Here is a 21387-nt window from a genome sequence, read left to right on the forward strand (position 1 = left end):
CTGTCTTGCATCAAGGGTAGGCGCTGAAGTAGCGGCAAGTTTTATTCTTGCCTTTCTTTTAGTGTGAGGCATGATGCGGTAAAAAGTTTTGAAATAAAAATTCAAAAAGAAGGCAAGTTTACAGAAATCTAATGAGCAAGGTTGCATGCGTCCGTTCTAAACGGCAGCCATCTTGGACTCCCTAAAGTGATTCTCCGCTGCACATTTTTAAATAAAATCTACCCCCTTGTGCATGCATTGTCACCCATGCGCACAAGTGCACACCAATATATAATATCAGAGGCACATGTGCGCACGGGTAGCTGATTTTATAACATGCAGGAACATGCTTTTTAAAATTTACCTTTTAGTGAATTAGTCCCAAGATAGAAGTACCAACTGTGATTTGTTGAGTTCGACGGGCAAGGTATGAAATGAATCAATTTAATACAAACACTGAAATTCCACATTTGCATAACCAGTATATAAAGATTTAATAGTTAATAGTAACAAAAGCCACAGATATACCAAGCAGGAAAAGAACAAAACTTTGGCCACTGTCAAAAGCACATCTAAAACTATCAATACTAGATAGTAACATGGTTTCTGTATTAAGATTCTTGTGGAAACCAAGTTGAATATGTTGTAGATTGGTAATTGGATAAAAGGCCAGAAACAGAGGGTAGGACTAAATGGTCAGTTTTCCAAATGGAAAACGTTTCTTAATGGAGTATAGCAGGGATCTCTATTGGGACCTCTGATATTTAGCAAGCATATTCATAAATGAAAGGAATGACGAATGAGGTGACCAAATTTGCAGATGTCACAAAATCATTTGGGTCATTAAAACGGCAGCAAATTGTGAAGTTTTGCAGAAGAACATTTTTAGACTAGGAGACTGGGCTTCTAAATGGCAGATGCAGTTTAATGTAGACAAGTGCAAAGTAATGCAAGAACCCTGCCCACTGACTTTAAAAAAAAACCAACTCAAAACCTGGCTATTCAAACAAGCTTAGCCATAACCAGACGAACATTACCATTACCATACTATTCTAACAAGCTTATCCATAACCAGACGAACATTACCATTAACATACTCAAAGGGGCTCTTAAAATCCGCCCCTTTGAGTATAGTGTGCAGTTCTTGTCACCCCATCTCAAAAAAGACATAGTGGACATGGAAAAAGGACAAAGAATGGTGACAAAATGATAAAGGAGATGGAAAAGTTCCTTATAAAGAAAGGCTAAACAGATTAAGGCTCTTTAGCTTAGACAAGAGATGACTGAGGGGGGATATGATTGAAATTTATAAAATCATAAGTGGCGTGGAACAGGTAAAGAGGGAATGGATATTTACGCTTTCAAACAATGCTAGGACTAGGGAAAACTCCATGAAACTAGCAACCAACAGATTTAAAATAAATCCTAAGAAGTATTTTTTCACTCAATGCACAATCAAGCTACATAATCTGTTGCCAGAGGACGTGATCAAGGCAACTAACACAGTGGGATTCAAAAGAGGATTGTACAAGTTCCTGATAGAAAAGTCCATAAACTGTTATTAGCCAGTAGACTTGGAAAAACCACCACTTACTCTGGGAGAGAGAAATAAGAAATACATCAACCGTTGGGGGTCTGACAGATACTTGTGACCTAGACTGGCCACTGTCGGAGACAGAATACTGGGCTCGATGGACATTGGTTTGGGCTAGCATGGCACTTGTTATGTTCTTAATTAAAATATCAGTAATGACATACTTATGACAACTGCACCACCCTACATGAAAATATGTCAGCTTTTCCCAAAGCCTGTTTCAAGGGCAACATTTATATTAAATACACTGGTGTGCTGCTTACTATCATTTTAACAAATTGTACACAGTTTTAAGTTGCTATTTCAAAATTTTTTCAACTTGTTCTCCTGCAAGTCCTTTTCATTCATGAGAGCAAGCTTTTTCTCAACAATGGCACAGACTAATTAATGCACACACTGGATCTGATTGGACTATGTTAGGCACCGATGTCACAAATGACATTGCTCTAAATTAATTAGATATCACAGAATAAAAAGGACAAAAAGTACCACATGTTGAATAGATAAATACAAAGTAATGGTAATAAGTTCATTAATTAAATATATCATCAGGTATGTAAATCAATTAATTATTGATGAATTTTTCCAGCAGTGACATTTGATTAAAGGAATCTTTCTGTTGTGGTAATAGCTTACTATGTCTTGTTTTGCAGATAAAGATTTTTCAATACCCAACCTCTGCAAGACTACACCTCGCCATTATTTGACCAGTTGCAACTCATACCTTTGGTGATGTGTCCATTTGGTTTGCTATATGTGGTTTCCATAGTGGCACCAGCTGGCTCTGAGACTAGTGCCATTTTATTTTATGTTCTTAATATGGTCGTGTGCTTTACAGTTGTAAAACAAATTGGTGCCGGCCTCCGGATCCTCCAGTGCCATTGTGGAACCAGGACCTGTTAAGGCAGAAGTTACAGGAGATCTCTCCTGCCCCCTCTCTACTTTGCAGACCCTTGAGGAAGAGGGAAGTATGGGCCATATGGGCCACTGGTATGGGGGAGGTATTGCTTGTTTGTTTGCAAATAGTGTTCACTATTTGCCACTAGCACTCATTATTTGCTTTTTTCAGATGGGTCAATTTTTCGGTTTATGAATTTTTTCTATTGTGCGTGTTATTTTTAAATGTAATGTTTATTTCCATTCAGGAAATGAATCAAACAGAAATAAACATTAAATTAAATTAAACCTGAAAGAAAAAAAACCTAAGATGAAGTCCATTAAGCAAAATAAAAATTGCAGAAAACTGGAGCTTTAATAGGCTGTGATAAATTTTATGTATCTATTTATTTATAAGCATTTGATATTATGTTATAAGGACCCCTTGGTTTCCTTACCCGAAGGAGTGAACCAATCATTCTGGAGAGGTTAAGAGTGATCAGTGAGTAGAAGCTGGGGGTATAGGAGAAGTAGATGGTGTATGCGTGAGCCTTTATAAACCCCTGCCACCATCTTAGTGTGTGGATTCTTAGAGTTCAGTTCTGCCTGAGTTGCCCTGCTGTGGGTCAGCCATGTCTGTGCAGTCACACTTTTCATTTGCTTTCTGGGAAAAGAACTCTGAGGGTTTTCGTCACAGAGTCCTGGGTAAAGAACTGAAAACAGAGTGTCTTAACCTTCTTTCTGGTCCAGAGTATTGGAGACCCTTTTGTTGCTGGAGAAGGCTTGTTTTTTCCACCCTTTCTTTTTCTTATTTGGTTCCCCTTTTTATTAAGAGTTTTTGACTGTGTCTTTATTGATTGAGAACACTAGGGCCCAGGGACTCGGATTTTTTTATTTGTGGAAAAGGACCTAGAAAGGACCTGGGAAAAAGCTGTATCATTGCAAACGTTTGGATTTATATCCATAAGAGAGAGAAAAATGAAGGTATCATTCAAGAGTATTTTCACCACTGGCCCAGGTGTGCTACACTTGGGAGGAGAGTGCTAGCTTGATCCTGTCAGAAGGAGATCTAGGAAAATAGAGAAGACTTCAGAAGAGGTATGAAAATTGGGAGTTTTCATTCTCTTAAGTAATTGGGATTACCAATCTGACCATTACACAATGAGAAAAATCTGCTATAAATTTAGGTAATTGGGAGAAGGCTTACACTTTCTTCAATCTGATTAATTGGAAAGAGTGAAAAAGCTAAGGGCCGGATTTTATAAGCCCTATGCATGTAAATCCAGAGGATTTATGCACGTGGGGGGGGGGGGGGGGGGGCGGGTTTATACGCACTGGGCCTATTTTTAAAAGGCCGGCGATGTGCATAAAGCCCTGGGATGCATGTAAGACCCGGGGCTTTACTAAAGGTTCGTGGCGGGGGTGGAGCATGGTGGTCTGGGGGCAGGGACAGAGGCCTCTGAACACAACAGCCATTGCCGCTGTGTTGGAGGATCGCGTGCCAGCACGCTGCCAGCACGCCCAACTTGCGCCTGCCCAGAGGCAGGCACAAAAGGTAAGATAAAAGTCAGGGGGGGTTTAGAGTAGGGCTAGGGGGGGAAGGTTAGGAGAAGGGGTGGGAAGGTCAGGCTAGGGGGAAAGGAAGTTCCCTCACAGGCTACTCCAATTTTGGAGCGGCCTGGGAGAGAACGGGGGAAGGCAGCATGGCTCGGCGCGCACAAGATGCACAATTGTGCACCCCCTTGCGCATGCTGATTCCTGATTTTATAAGTTCTGTGCGCCTGCGCACACAAGTTATAAAATCAGGTGTACATGTGCGCGCGCCGGGTAGTGCGCACAAATGTACGCCCACGTGCACCATTTTAAAATCTACCCCTATATCATTAACGGGCCAATTTTAAAAAGGCCACACAAGTAAGAAACAGCAGTTATGTGTGTGGCTGGGCCCTGCGCGCGCTGCATGCATTTTCTAAAGGGCTCTGTTTCGCACAGAAGTGCTGAGCCTAAAAAAAGGGGTGGGCCATGGGGCGGGGTCTGCGCAGGGAGGGGTGGGGTGGGGCGGGACAGAGGCCGGCCAGGACAGCGGCCATTAGCAACTTCCTGGGGAAGCGTGTGCAAGCAGCCAGCCAGCACGCAGAAAATACTTCTCCTCTGGGGGAGCAGTAAGTAGAAAAATAAAAAGTTTTCGGGTAGATAGGCAGGGGTTAGGGGTCAGGGTGGAAAGGGGAATGGGAAGAAAGGTTAGGCAAGGGGGGTAGGGGGGGGGTAGGGAAGTGCCCTCCTCCGCTCCTTAATTGGAGCGGACTGGGAGGGAAACTGTGGGAGACCCGATTGCGTCGCCCTGTGTATTTACAGAAAATTTGGCCGCCATGAGCACACGGTCCACACATGCGACGCATGGACAGCCGCATGCTACTTTGAAAATTGACCCCTAAGGAATTGGGTATTACAAATTCTTAAGACATTTACTGGAAGATTAAGATTTACTAATTTCAACCTGTAAATCAATTGGATTTAACATCAAAGAGCTGAAAAGAATTTTTCATCCATCTTATCAACTATCAGTAAAGTAAAGTAGGATACTAATTCACTTCCAGTGTGATTATTACTGCTATAGATTATGGTAAATTATCAGTGCTGTTTACAAGGGACTTAAGGAGTACTGTAATTACTGAGCAATGCAAAAGGGCTTTGGAGTTAAGCTTCCCCCTACAGGGTGTCTGGACACTCAGATTTACTGAACACCTTTACACATAGGGTCCATTATCCAGATTTTTGCACCCAGTGGTTACAATTGGACCAATACAAGAACAGTAGTTGCAATAATTGGAGATTTATCTGAAGAAGGGATTTATGTGGTCTTCAAAACTCCATGTATTAAAACATTTGTAGATTATTTTTTCTAGTATAGTAAATATAGGAATTGATAGTGTAAACCATTGTTAACATTTATGATCTAATATTTTTTTAAATGGGTGGTTTAATCCTCCTGTTTCATCCAGGGTGTAAATGGATTCATGATCTCAATGGGATTAGATGGCAGGGCTTAATTTCCTATATTGTACGGATTATCAATCCCAGCCCAATAAACAAGAAGGGATCATTCTCAGCTCATGACTCGAACTTACATTTGATTTTAGCCAAAAGGCCAAGAAGCAATCTAATTGTAAGATTCTAGGCATTAGATTAGAACACAGATGGAGTTTTATTGAAAATATACTTTATTTATAAAAAATTGAAACAATAGTAGAATTGCAAACAATATAAGAGTGTCTGTTACATTTGCAATTGCAAAATGTTGTTACATAACTGTTATGCATGGCAAGTTACATAAAACATTTACATATTGTAAATTTAAACAGCTGTTCTTTAGCAATGATTATCCCTTAACTTCCTGTGCAGGCTCATCAATGATGGTATAATCCCAGAACAAGCTATGGATCCATTTACAACATGCCTATATGGCCAACACCTCTTTCTTGAATATGGGGTCGTTCCAGGTGAAGAAGAGAATATCCTTGATGCAAGCATCTTGGATGGTTCCCCTCCAATATGTGTCTTTGGAAACTCTTAAGTGTGTACATGTAAGCGTCAGCCACGAATGAATATCGATTGTTTGAGTATAAATATCATCAAGATGTATTTTTGAGAGGCTTAAAAGATGTCTTCCAAAAAACAGCCGAAACACTAGCCAGGTTGGAGTGGTTTGTTTCAAAAGCCTAACCTAATAAGTGAAGAGATTTCTCCCATTGATGATTTTTTCTGCTGAAAATGAGCTAAGTGTAATCATCTTTATTATGTTTTTTGAACTTCAACAACTCTGGATTATATTTATATCATAGCTTTTGGACTTTGACTTTGCTTCCTAATTGTTGGAGAAATTTTAAGAAGCATGTTTTGCACATAAAAGTAGATTTTAAAGAGAGAGAATCATAGGAAGGTCAAAATATATATAAACATTTTTTAGAGGTTTTTCTGGCTTATGATTTCGCCATGTCACTACATCTAGAAATTAATCTCAGATTTGGCATCTGAAGTCTTTTACTCTTTAATAAAAAAAAATGTCAATGGTGTGATTAAAACTGATAGTGTACAATGTTTTCTGTACCAAGGGGAAGTCCAATTGTTTGAAAACGAATTACCTTCTTTTGGTTCTAGTAAATTCATTTCATTGTGAGACAGGTCTTAATTTCTTCGGGAATTACCTGGAATGCAGTTCCACCACTTCTTTTCAGACTTAAGAGTCAGAGCAGCAAGGGTATTCTGCTCTAGCCCCTCCTCTTCAGGCAGCCTGCAGGGCCTTCCATCCTCTTCTATAGGGAATATTTGGAGAATGCGAATAGGCCCCATAACCAGTCAAGTTTTCAGGAAATCCACAATGAATATGCATGATATACATTTACATATGCTGAGTCTCAATGGTATGCAAATGTATCTCATGCATATTCATTGTGGATATCCTGAAAACCCAACTGGCTGTGGGGTCCCCAGTACAGGTTTGGGAAGCCCTGCCCTAACTTATCCGACTAAATTCTAGTCTCTTAACTTATTAGCCAGCTAGAATTTAGCTGGATATGTGCCCAAATATTAATTTAGCTGGCTAACTTCCAAGATAGATGACTAACTGGGTCACTTATCATTTTGCGTTGGGGCCCTAATGCACATTAAACAGCTGTAATGCATATGATAAATAGTGCAATGTGCGTTACTATGCAAATTTTACATTTAATATGTAAGTGGAAGGAGATTGGGAGGATTTAATGGAAATGAGGGTTTCCTAGTGAGGAATGCGGTAGAGTAACGTGGGATTTAACATCAGAAATAACTACATCTTTTTTCTGTGCATATTACCCATGTTAGCGGGGAAAATGTTTTTAGAGAGAAAGAGAGCGAGAGCCTCTGTATAGAATCAATATGACATGCTATATTTGTACCACTGTAAAAGGGGATACTTCCAGCTCAGAGCAGGTTTGGGGATAGGGTGCTTTTTTTTTTTGGGGGGGGGGGGGGGTTACATACACAGTCAGAGGAATTAACTGCAAATGTGAATTCAGTGAAGAATTTCTATCATTGAATCAATGAGAGGTACCAACAAGAGGAGCGATTTGTACAATGCAGTCTCTCTCATAAATGTATCGCACTTTGTTGATAAAAAACCCGTGAGAGCTAGGAAATTAACCTAATCATGCCCATTTTTTTTTTTTATCGCAGGCGCTATTTCCCGCTATATTTATAGCATTATCTCCCAGTACATGCTTTTAATATGGCCCCACTGCTTCTGCTGTTACTGGGTGCAGTTGCATAAATGTGTTTAGAAGAGAGAGAGAGCTGACACCTGGCCTTGGTCCCATGTCCTCCATTCTGTCTCCCCTCCCCCGCCCCTGTGCCACAGTTGCGCTTCCTTTTTGTCTACAAAGTAAGCCCTGCTGTGATATAACTCAAACCCAGAACCTTTGCATAGCTTTTCATGCTACCTATTTCGCAGTAGCACTAGATGAACTACTGGAAGATTTGAACATGCCACTGAATACACAAACAAGATTACAGGAAGAAGATGGAATTCCTCTGAACACCAGCCCACTTCAAACTGGCGAAGTAAATTGTTTCTTGCATAGGTCATTTTTTCCCCCTTCATTTTCATTGCATGCATCATCTTCTAGTCACCGTCTGTCATGCTGCAGTTTCTATTTTCTGTGCACCTCTTGGTACCACCATGAAGACACCACAAATAACCATTCGTGTTATTTTGCCTTTAAAGAAATCATGGTGACTCCATTATTCCTCCTTGTTGATTCCTAGAACTAAAATGTTAAATTTTAAGCCAAATACTTCACATAGCATGCCTGGTGGTATGACAAGACTCAAATCTGCAAAATTAATATGTGTACCCTTGGGTCAAATTATGTATATCACAGAGACATTTGTTTGTCACTTTTGTACAGTAGCATTCTGCTGGTATTTTTACTACACTGACATTTGCATTTTGCTAATGCTATCACATGAAAACACTGATCGATTTTATTTTCGTTACCCGCAGCCCTCATTCCACTGAGTGATTAAAGAAAACTTTTTTTTTTTCTTGTCCAGAGCATTACTTCAGAATGAACTTAATTGGAGCGAGGTTGAGCCCTTTCTGGGAAGGGAGGGAAAAGGTTGAATAGCCTTTTCAAGTCACATGAAAGTTTCTGGGATGAATGTATGATAATTAGATTAATAAGTGGCTTAATTTATTACAGCTGAGGATTTTAACAGCCACACATCAGAGCAAGGGGAAAAAAAGATTAGTCTGATTCCAGTTTGTAAAAACTGTACTGAAACTTGATTAAACACAAAGGTGCTTTTTTTGAGTGTAAATGCAATGGATAAAAAAAAGAAAAAAACACTAAACTAAGAAATGTTTTGGTGAATTAATTTGCATTCTTCTGTTTGAGAGGTGTCAAGGTGTTACTGTCAGAACTGCTTCACATTTCACCTGGCATAAGTAATGCAAGTTGAAAAACATTTGCTGTTTAGTTGGCTCCCAGTGAAAAATGCATTTTTAAAAAATATAATTTATACATAGTAACATACTATATGATGGCAAATAAAGACCTAATGGTCCATCCAGTCTGCACAGCAAATTGTTTAGGGTAGTAAGTGCCACACCATGCGAGTTACCTTCTATGCAGAAATGTTACATCTAGGGACAGTAACTTTTAAACAGGCGTGCAGGCGCAGCTGAGCGCGTGTTCATCGGCCCACGACCAGAGGCGCATCCATTTTATAACATACGCCTGTATGTGCGCTCATGGTACAAAATAGCCTAGACGTGCAATCATGTGCGCACCATTTTTAATGGACGCACACATGTGCGCCCAAATACCCTGCCGCGGAAGAGTGAACATTTTACAAGGGACACGCAACGACGCCATTCGCCATTTTCCCAGTTCGTTCCCAGTTCACCCAGTTTAGGGATAAAACTTTGCAAAGCCCCCCCTAGTTTAATAGCCTTCCTTCGCCCCTGTTAGCCCTGACCCTTAAAACCCCGCTGACTTGTCTAAATTGTCTAAAAGTAAAGTTACATGGCAAGGGACCTTGGTGTGAGCCAGTGTGCGTACTTATGTTTGCGCAAATTTCAAATGTGAATCTCGGAACACACATGACCTGCCCAGCCCATGCCTATGCCCCGCCCTTTTTTCTAAACTTTTTATTTGTGCATGCAGCGGGAGATACGTGCTTATGTGGACGGCTTATAAAATACGCTCGGCACATGCTGGCCCAACATATTCACGCATCCCCTAATTGATGCGTGTGTCGGACTTTTAAAATTCACCTTAAAGTAAACAAAGGTTACCCCTTTTCTTCATTTTCATCCTCTAACCACTAGGGAACCTCTTTGTTTATCCCATGTTGTCAATATTTATCAGCACTAATTTCAAATGCATTAACACAATTTCTTAATCCCTGCATTGCTATAAAGAAAATGTACAACACTGTAATTAGACTTTTGGCAGTCAGTTTGGCATTTCCTATTCAAATGGCTTCAGTGCTACAATATAGTAACTATCAATAGTCAATGTTAGAAAACCTAATTCAAGCCTATATATTTACAAATGCATTTATGTTACTATGAACATGAAGTGTTGCATTTATTCATACTAATTATCTGATACAAATTGGTCAGAAAGAGCAGAACAGTGTAGTTGCAGTAATGCAGAATATTTTCCCTAGTAGAGATTTAGTTCGATTCCAATAAGATTAAAATTGAAATACAAGAGTTTGTAGCAGTATGGAAATATGTTTTTCAGAACTGTAGCGGTCACAATCTGGATGTTTATGTAAACATTACTTTGATTTGATTGGATTGCTTTTTGCATCTGAAGCATACAGGTAGAGCCTTGAATTTGGTTGACTAGGTGTTCTACAGTAAATGGTGATCTCTAGGTAAGCCTTTCCTTCTCTTTATCCCACCCGACAGACAATTAGTGCAAATCACAATTTATTTCTGCCATCTATTAAGGGGTAAATTACAAGTTGTCAGTAGTTATCAGCACTAATTTCAAAATGCATTAATGGAACTTCTTAATCCCTGTATTGCTATAAACAAAATTTACAGCACTGTAATTAGATTTTTGGCAGTCAGCTTGGCATCTCCCATTCAAATGGCTTCATTGCTTCACCATGGTACCTGTCAACAGTCAATGTGAGAAAACCTAAGGCCAGCCCAGCAGTAGATCAATATATCTTGCTGCAGTAATGATTCTCCAGAAGTGTCTCTTTTATTGCAATCAGGTGATGGTGTAGTTGGTAGCAAGGCTTATACAGTTTACAGCTGCTGCAAAAGAATATATCAACCCAATGGCTAAAAAAGTCAAAAGGCTGACTCAAATCATCCAGTCTACTATTGGGGAGGGTAATTTTCAAGAAGCCCACATAGTGGCAATGTACATGCAGACTTTACCAAATATTTTCAAAGGGAACTTACACGTGTAATTGGTCGACTACGCATATGAATGTACTCATGTAAAGTTACATTTCCTCTTCAGATGATATATTTTATGCATCTATACTTGTATGCATATCTTTTAAAATCAAAGAGAGTAATTTTCAAAAGGATTTACAAATGTAAATATAACTACTATTGTAGCAATTTTCAAAAGCCATTTACCCATGTAATGTGCCCTTACATGGGTAAATCTTATGGACACTTCAATAGCAAATATTGTAGCAATTTCCAAAAGCCCACTTCTGTGGGTAAAACCCATTTTTAAGCATGTAAATGCTTTTGAAAATCAGGCCCTAAATGAATAAGATAAATATTCAAATATCTAGATAAGTTAGCCAGATAAGACTTATCCGACTAACTTATAAATGATGTTCAGCAGGATAGCCTTGCATCTTATCTGGCTAACTTTAAACTTGTTATTGAGCAGGTCTAACTTATCTGGTTAACTTATCCAGTTTGCTTAACAAGATAAATATAAATATCGGTGTTATGATCCTGTCCGCGGACCCCATCCCACAGACAGGCCCTCACCTCCTCTCCTGTTCTGGCCCATGCTGCTGCTCTCCTTCACAGCCCTGATTGCCACCGAGCTGTGCCTCCCTCCATTCATGTGGCCTGCTGTTGCTCTTCTCCTGCGCGGCTGGAGCCGTTCCGCCGATTCCTCCTCCAAGGGAAGTCCCTGCTGGGATTCCCCCCTTCTATGCGGTCCGAGCGCCACCGTCAGAGCTCCTCTTCGCGGCAGGAGCCACATACGGCCTGCACCTTCTTCCACCATGCGGCAGGACACAGCTGCAGGCCTTAGCTCCGCCCACCTTCCTCTGGGGCTCCCTCAAGGTGCAGGCGTGCGCCTCTCTTCCTTCTTTAAAGGGCCAGAAAAAGGAAGCATCCTTTGGTCCTCCGGATGATGTCCTTAGGGCACTTCCTGGACTTGCCCTATATAAAGGCCCTGCTTCAATTCCTCAGGGCCTTTGGATGGAGTTACATCTGCTCCATGAACTTCTCCAACTCCGAGGAGTTCCATTGTGGTCCATCTTGCTGCTCCTGGCCAGATGACTTCTTGTTTCATGTTCTTCGTGCTCCTGATGTCTCCGTCCAATGTCCTGGGACTTGTCCTTCATCAGATCTCCTGTTTGGTATGTTCCAGTCCTTGGCGTCCATTCCTGAACCCCTGGAGTTCCTTGTCTGTGTCTACATGTCCAGATGTCCTCTTGTTCAGATGTCCAGATGTCCACCTGTCCAGATGTCTGGATGTCCACTCATCCTGATGTCCTCTTGACTTTTCATCCTGATGTCCTCTTGACCTCTAGTCCAGATGTCCAGATGTCTACTCGTTCAGATGTCCAGGTATCCATATGTCCTGATGCCCTGGCGTTCGGAGGTACCAATCCCTTGTTTACCATCCTCCATCATTCCTTATCTTGATCCTGAAGAATCCGCAAGCAGCCTTGCCGTCCACTGGACTCCATCTCCAGTCGTCCTTTGTGGGAGTAAATCCATCTCTTCCGGTGTCCGTCTTTGGGTGACTGGAATCTCCTTCCAGCTTGACTTCACCTAAGAACTGTCTGGATCCTCTTCTCACTCCTATGCATGTTCCGCTCTCCGTGTGGTCCATGACCAGCCTTCCAGGTTGTGTAGGGTAGCAGCAGGACAGGGTGGTCCGTAACCATTCCACATTGGGCTGTGTAGGGCACCCTGAGGGACAGTGCCGTCCAAGTCTCCAAGAGTCTCATCTCATCCAAGTCTCCAAGAATCTCGTCTTGTCCAAATCTCCAAGAATCTCGTCTCGTCCATATCTCCAAGGGTCCCGCATCATCCAAGCCTCCAAGGGTCTTGTCTCGTCCAAGTCTCCAAGGGTCCCGTCGCCCAAGTCTCCAAGAGTCTCATCTTGCCTAAGTTTCCAAGAGTCCTCGTCTTTTCTATGTACTCTAACTCTTCTCTTGTTTCTAGGATCCGGAATCTCCAGTTCCAGTTCCTGGTCTCTTCGTTCCCAGCCCTCTGCCTCCATCTGACTCCACTGGGGCGTGAAGCTCAGCGGGGGGCTGACCCTGTTCGTCTCAGCTCCAGTGTACTTGCTCCACCTGTGCCTGCTCTCGCTCACCTCCTAGGGGCATGTCTTGGGGCTCCTCCCTGAGTCGCCCCATGGGCCAAGGGCTCACTCTCTCCCAGGAGCAGACGATCACACCTCTGTGTCCCTCCTCAGGGCCTGTAGGGTGCATTCGTAACAATCGGCACTTATCTGGCTAAGTAAATCAGATAAATAGCTCCTCCCTGATCCGCTCATGTCCCACCTAACACTTATCCGGCTAACTATTTAACCAGATAAGTACTTATCCTGCTAAGTGGTGTCCACTGAAGCAATCAGATTTTTAGCCACTGCTACTTAGTTGGATAAGTCCCTACTTATTTGGCTAAGCAGTGCTGAATATCAGCCTCCAAACATGTAAGTGTTGACTCCACCTCAATTCCATCCCTTGGAACACCTCTCCTCAGTGTGCATAAAAGTACACACAAAACCAGATTATACACATACTTTTAAGTGCGCTGAGCCTGGGTCAATTTTAAAATAGCCATTTACAAGCATAAAACTAGGTTATATTCATATAAATGACTTTGAAAATTACCTTCCAAAAGATGACAATGTGTGAACTAAAATAAAATAATTGGACTCTTTATTACCATTATTATATTTATTTATTTATTTATATTCTTTTTTTATACCGAAGTATAGCTGAGTGCCTTCACCCCGGTTTACAAAGTAACAACATCATACAATGAACAAGTTATAATTTATAACGCAGAACAGGAGAAGAAAAATAGAACATCTCGGCAGAAAGCAGAGTATAACATGTTAGCAGGAGACAATTTAAGGCTTGGTTTAGACGAATTACTTATTAGAGGAGCATTAGGGTTCAAGATTAAGATTGGTATAAATTATATCAGTCTGTGTATGGTTGTCTAAACAACCATGTTTTTAGTTCTTTTTTGAAGGTTTTGGAATCTCTGATAGAGCTTAGGTATCCAGGGATGGAGTTCCATTCTGTCGGACCAGCTATCGAGAAGGCTCTATGTCTTGTATCGGATAATTTCGCAGAAGATAGTGGGAGAATGATTAGTTGTAATTTGTTAGAAGATCTTGAAGAGCGGGGTGATTTGTGAATTGCAATCATGTTATCCAGAGAGGAATTGTTGTCTTTGTAAATTTCGTTATGTAGAATGGTTAAGGACTTGTATATAATTCTTTGTGAAATTGGTAGCCAATGAAGGTTTTTTAGGATTGGAGAGATGTGATCAAACTTCTTTTTGCCAGTGAGCACTCGTGCAGCAGCATTCCTCAGTAATTGTAGTGGTTTTAGTGTAGATTTAGGTAGTCCTAAGAAAATTGAGTTGCAATAATCTAGGCTTGAGAAAATGAGGGTTTGAAGAATTGTTCTGAAGTCGTTCGGGTACAGTAGAGGTTTGAGATGTTTGAGGATCTGGAGTTTATGAAAGCCTTCTCTCATTTTTATAGCTATGCAATTCTTAAAGCTCAGATCATAATCTATCCAGATGCCAAGATCCTTTATTGGATTTTTCATTTTATATCTCAAATGGTCATTTTCTGCCTTTTAGTTGCAAATTCTGGCAGGACCTACTTTAAAATTTTGTCACCCATAGGCAGAATTGGAGCGTCAGGAAGGAAGTGCATGGAGTGCCATGGAGTTAGCCATTTGAAACAGGTCTCTCTTCAACCTGAGTACTATATGCCTTCAAAACTTGGCACCCTAGGCAGTTGCCTATATCACCTATGATTAAACCTGAGCCTGAACTCTCCTATTTAGTCTATAGCAAATAGTTTCGCAAATATGCAGATTTTACCCCAACTGTTGATTCCAAATGGGACAGGAGTGATCCCCACTGGCTCCTACCCCACCACTTCTATTTTTCAAAATGATGTTGGTGATCCAAGGCCAACACCGTTTTACTGTACCAACCTCATGTCAGATCCTCAACTTTGCTAAATAAAGGAGAGCGTATTGAACATTAAGCTTTGTCAGCTTTTTCTTGATAACATTAAACTCTTGTCTCTCTTAGCTGCAGTTTTACAGAAAAATCTTAACAATTGTATAGGAGAGGGAGTTTTGATAATAATATTTTTGCCTCAGAAGACTGTACTCTTGAATGTTCTTTTTCATGTAAAATCTGTTATAAATGCATATTTTAATTGTGTATGTCTGAAAAGAGTGTGAGAGTGTGTGTGTGGGGGGGGGGGGGGGGAATGCAAGCTTTGCCTACAGTACCTAATATTCTTTCCTATCCATGGGTTCTGGGGCGGAGGGGAGCATGTCAGTTTTTAAAAATATAGATTGCAGGATGTAGTTGGTCTTTATTTGATGGGCCCGGGACAGACACAGAATGAATCGAGGGGGAGGGGGAGCAGCACAGTAATTTTTCTCACAGGGCAGCAAAAAACTAGCACCAGCCCTGATTGTGGTGTGCATATCAACTGTTTGATGCACAGGACAATGTCAAAGAAATTGCTGAGATTTTTCAGGTTATATGATGTTGGTTGTACTTATATTGCTGCTTTCAGGCTGCAAAGTTGGGTTTGGCTGTGTTGTTGGGACTGGATGAGTGATACTTACATATCTTGTGATAGTAGTATGAAGAGTTGAGTCACAAACAGATGGCTTTGTTTTCCTCTGGTCCAAGGGAAGGAATTTTCTCTCTCCTGTTTCTTTTGCACTAGCTTCTGGGGTGGCACAGATTTCAGTCTATAGACAAATTACTCCTTAATAATTTGGTTATGATTTGTGAATGTTATGAATTTTTGGTTGATTATTGAGAAAGAAAAAAATTGTTATTTATTTAAGAGATTTAGAACCTCTCATTTCTGCAAGTGGGCCTTTGAAAATTGCTACAATGTATGCCATGGAATTGTCCAAAGGATTTACCCACATAGGTGCACTGTACACCAAAAATGGTTTTTGAAAATTGCTACAATAATATGTTTCATTTACACACATAACACCTTTGAAAATTCACCTGATAATTTGTAGAAGGAAGATTTAACTACTCTGGAAATGTGATGTTTCCTTGACAGATTATGATCTGAGGAGACACACAAATTTTTTGCTTGTTTTTATAATAGTGAGTAGCTGACCTTCAATAGAAATTGTAGAAGGAAGTTGGCATGATGCACACCCTTGATTGAAAAGAGCAGTAAGATTTCCATTTTTGCAATGTTAAGCTGTAGATGATGATGAGTAGGTCAAGGTTTAACAGAGTTTATGCACAGAGTTACCAAGTTGATAGTGTGGGACCAAGAAGTAGTATACAGCACAAAGAACTGTTTGTCATCATCATATATATTGTAGTTTAACTCCCAGGCATGAGAGGGAAGCCTTGAAGAACACCTGAGGATATTTTAAACCATGTGGAGTATGAGGAGCCTATACATATTCTTTGTGTATGCTCTGACAAATAAGATATGATCCAGTCAAGTACTTTTCCACTTAGCCTAGAGAGTGTAAGCGCGTGATTATTATAGAGTGAATGACAGTGTCAAATGCTGTGGCTATGTCTAGTAAAAAAAGCAAACAGAATGTTGGGAATTATTAGAAAAGGAATGATGAATAAAACGGAAAATGTCATAATGCCTCTGTATCGCTCCATGGTGAGACCGCACCTTGAATACTGTGTACAATTCTGGTCGCCGCATCTCAAAAAAGATATAATTGCGATGGAGACGGTACAGAGAAGGGCTACCAAAATGATAAGGGGAATGGAACAACTCCCCTATGAGGAAAGACTAAAGAGGTTAGGACTTTTCAGCTTGGAGAAGAGACGACTGAGGGGGGATATGATAGAGGTGTTTAAAATCATGAGAGGTCTAGAACGGGTAGATGTGAATCGGTTATTTACTCTTTCGGATAGTAGAAAGACTAGGGGACACTCCATGAAGTTAGCATGGGGCACATTTAAAACTAATCGGAGAAAGTTCTTTTTTACTCAACGCACAATTAAACTCTGGAATTTGTTGCCAGAGAATGTGGTTCGTGCAGTTAGTATAGCTGTGTTTAAAAAAGGATTGGATAAGTTCTTGGAGGAGAAGTCCATTACCTGCTATTAAGTTCACTTAGAGAATAGCCACTGCCATTAGCAATGGTTACATGGAATAGACTTAGTTTTTGGGTACTTGCCAGGTTCTTATGGCCTGGATTGGCCACTGTTGGAAACAGGATGCTGGGCTTGATGGACCCTTGGTCTGACCCAGTATGGCATTTTCTTATGTTCTTATGTTCTTAATAATGTAATCAATGTTTGTGTCAAAACCATGTAGTACAGTCTTAAAAGTGGATGGTAAAAAGGGTTTCAGTACTGAACCCTTTTCTAAAACCATGTTGATGAGGATCTAGGATTTCATGTTCTTCAATGTACTCTGTGAGTTGATGTAGAAAAACTGAAACTAATATCTTGGAAAGAAATGGTAGAGATGATATTGGAAGGAATTTGTTGACATCTTGGGGGTCAGCAGAGGACTTTTTAGCTAGGAGAGTAACAGTTTCTTAGTTTAGTATTGCAAGTATTGAGCCTGAAGACAATGATAAGTTAATCATTGAAACCAAGAATGGTGAAATATTGCAAGCATACTTTAAAATAGCTGTGGTGCGAGAACTTTAAGGGCAAATGGAATTTTCATATTTGATATGATCTGTTTTACTGTGTGTCCAGGGTTACTGGTGGGAAAGAATTCCATCTTACATCAGTGGGAGGAGTTGCAGAATGGGTGGCGATAGAAAAGTGAGAAAAACTTTCATAAATATTTTTAGTTTTTCCAATAAAAATGTGCCAATCTGATTACAGTAGTCATGAGATGATAAGAGGTTGATAGTACATCACTTAGTAGAAAGTGATTTGACTATATTGAAAAGATGTGCACAGTTATTTATGGCAGATTGAATTTTTTTGTGAGTAAAAATTATTTTTGTGAGATTTATCTTGTTGCAGTAATTTCTTAGATATGTGTACTATTCTGTCTTTCTATGTGAAATGGGATTTTTTTTCTCCAGCAACGTTCAAGGCACCTGAGTTTTTGCTTCATGATCTTTAATTCTGAAGTGTACCATGGGGTATAGTGACTTCTTTTTTGTTGGCTCGTTTTCAGTTGGGCAATTTCATTGATAGTTAAATCTAGAATCTCTATCCAGTTGTTAGCAGCTGTTTTGATGTTTTCAGGATTTGAAGTCTGCATTTTATTAAGAAGTGAAGCTTTAAATAAATCAGGATCTATACAGCCCCTCCATAGAGTTTCTGAAGTGAGTGTTGTCTTTGGGGCTGATGATGTCTTTAAAACAGATTAATGAACACTGTTTTTCAGTTTATTGTTATTGGTAACTGTGTGAGGCGTTTATTGTGGTTTTCATTTGCTGTAATTCACTGGATAATACATGAGGAACAGATAGATACTTTATAGTATGTAGAATTAAGTCAGTTGTTGGAATGCTTTTAATTAAGCATGCCTGGAACACTGGTTAATATTTGTTTTGTATTATAAAATCACAGGCGTGTCCTCCCTTATAAAAAGAAAAGGAGTCTTTCAGTTTCTTAGAAAGCATAATACACACATTGCTTTGCTTCAAGAGACCCATTTGACTGAAAGAAAAGCATTCAAAGCTGAACAGAGAATGGGTGAATCGGGGGTTTTCTGCATTATACAAAGGGCAATTTTTAAACAAGCTGTCTATGTAAAGTCTGGAGCTTCTTTGGACCCACAGACCTTGCACCTAATTTTTAAAGGGAAAGTGCATGGATAAAAATGACTCACAGACTTTGCACTTGTTTTTACTGTGAGCAGATGTTTTGCTGAAAAACAGAATGCACAGATTTGAAAATCTCATCTATGTGCCTTTTATTCTAACCATCTCCTCAATCCACTAAAGGTATGCGTGTTATGGGACATCATGTGTCCTTTAGCCTTCAGCATGGACAAAGTCCAGACAGCCAATTTACCCAACTATATAGCTTTGAAAATGTGTCCTCATTATAATTCTGAGAATCAAGGTGTGTTCATTTTAATAAACAAATCCTTTCTCATACAAGTCAGACAGAGAAGGGAGATTCACTATTCTTGACTGCTTGTTACATTACATTGATTTTCTCCCTTTGAATGTATATTGACCTAATAGTGGTCAGAATGCTTTTTATTCTGAGCTTGTATAGGTGCTTGCAGATTTTCCAACTAGGCCAGTAATATATGTGGCACAGACTGGAATGTGTGCATGGAATCTAAACTGGACAGATTGTCTCAGCTATTGTATAGGTTGGGGTCATCAATGATTAAGATCTTTGAATTTAGCAATGTGATGAAAGCTTGCTATCCATCTAGCAGATATTAACTTTTTTTTTCCTAGCCACAACTCTTATAGCCACATAAATTATTTTCTTTCTCTTAATTTTGGGAGCAATTTTCAAACTGTCGGTTTTGGAACAAAAATTGCACAGACAGCAGGTTTTCGAACAATTTTTAAAGCAAAAGTATGCACTTACTTTGGCTTTGAAACGTGTCACTGGTAAAGAGTCCAAGTAGTCACTTCTGCCTGTTTTTTCTGCAGGTAGATTTTTGTTGGAAAAATATGTGCTAAGATTTGAAAAATGTCATCTATGCATTTACTTTTCCCTCCCCCAATCTAAGCATGCCCATGGGAGTGCCTCTTTTAAACACAGCTTGAAGTGAAAGCCCATGATTCTTTTAGCCAAGCAGAGCAGGCCAAGGCCTGGATTTATCAAAATGCACTAAATATTGCCTGTGATAGAAAAAGAGGTGTGTTTTATGGTAACAGCAGTTTATTGCAAAGTGCACTATGTTAGCATAGGCATTACTGTGATAACTTTTTCACACTTTGCAATAAGTGCCAGAATTGTTGTATTTCCAACCATTGGGGACCATTTTAAGCTCCAGCCTAGCTATCAGGGCCCTTCTACAACTGTGTGTGAGAGAGAGAGAGAGACAGAGACAGAGATAGAACCATAGGTGTAGATTTTATAAATCTGCGCCCGCGCGTACTTTTGTTCATGCACCAGGCGCAAACAAGACTGCGCGGGATTTTAATAGATACACGAGTAGACACGCGTATCCATTAACATCCAGGGTCAGCACGCGCAAGGCTGCCCAAAATCGCGCAGCCTGCCTCCGTTTCCTCCGAGGCCGCTCTGAAATTGGAGCGACCTCGGAGGGAACTTTCCTTCCACCCCCCCCCCCCGCACCTTCCCCTCCCCTCCCTTCCCCTACCTAACCCAGCCCCCCGGCCCTATCCAAACCCCTCCCTACCTTTGTTGTACAAGTTCCGCCTGCCCAAAGCAGGCGGAACTTGCGCGCACCAGGCCAGCCACCGGCGCGCGATTCCCAGGCCCCAGAGCCGTTTCAGAGGCCTTGGTCATGCCCCCGAAACGCCCCCAGGCTGGAACCACGACCATGGCCCCGCCTCCAAATGACATGCTGCTGCTACACGCCCCCCGACTCGCCCCCCTTCCCCCCAGGAAAGCCCCGGGACTTACGAGCGTCCCGGGGCTTGCGCGTGCCACCGAGCCTACTCAACATAGGCTCGGCGCATGCAGGGGGTACTTTGGCCAGGTTTTCGGGGGGTATGCGTGTATCTTACGCACGTACCCCTTTGAAAATCTGGCCCAATACTCTCTACCTGGTTGAGAGAACATTGCACAAATCTCATCTTTGTTTGAGTTTCCTCACTCCGAAGGTCATCAAATCTTCACAAGAGAGCACTGTTCTGCCCCTAACCCCCTACACTAATACCTAAACCTCACCTCAAGTGACTAGGTAGGCCGCATATAGGGATATAAATACCTACCTGGTATGAAGGTATTATGGCTCTCTCTCTCTCTCATTTGCATCGCACTATGTGTTAAAGGTGTTTTTTTGCATGCAAAAACACCATATAGCACTTTGATAAATGACCCCCCTAACTTTGAAACAAATCCATTTATTTATTTTAAAAATTTCTTATCTGCCAATCCAACCATAAACTCATAATGTTTTACAAATAATAAACATAATCTAACCCCGCCCCTCTTGTGGGTAGTGACTTTCCCCACTAATGGTGGCAAAGGTGGCAGAAATATGTTTAATGGGGTCTCTGTTGTTCAGTAGTTGAGCCACTAGATGTTGCATACAAGAGTGGGAGTCAGAAAAGAATCCTCTTTCAGTCAAATCTACTGTAAGGTAAAAGGGGTCCAAAACCCACCCAGACAGTCTCCGAGGGGTACAAGGGAAGGTAGAGTTCAAAATCAGAATCAGATGGAATCAAAATAATCAGTTGTAAGAATTTCAAAATTTCAAAATTTATTTTCTTGTAGAAACAATTGTAAACTAGCAATGAACAATTATGACAAATCAAATCTAGGGGCAGGCAAATAATGTACAAAAAAACCCAAGCTCTTTTCTTTTTAGATAATATAC

Source organism: Rhinatrema bivittatum, chromosome 4 (genome assembly GCF_901001135.1).
Source record: "Rhinatrema bivittatum chromosome 4, aRhiBiv1.1, whole genome shotgun sequence".
Lineage (NCBI taxonomy): Eukaryota > Metazoa > Chordata > Amphibia > Gymnophiona > Rhinatrematidae > Rhinatrema > Rhinatrema bivittatum.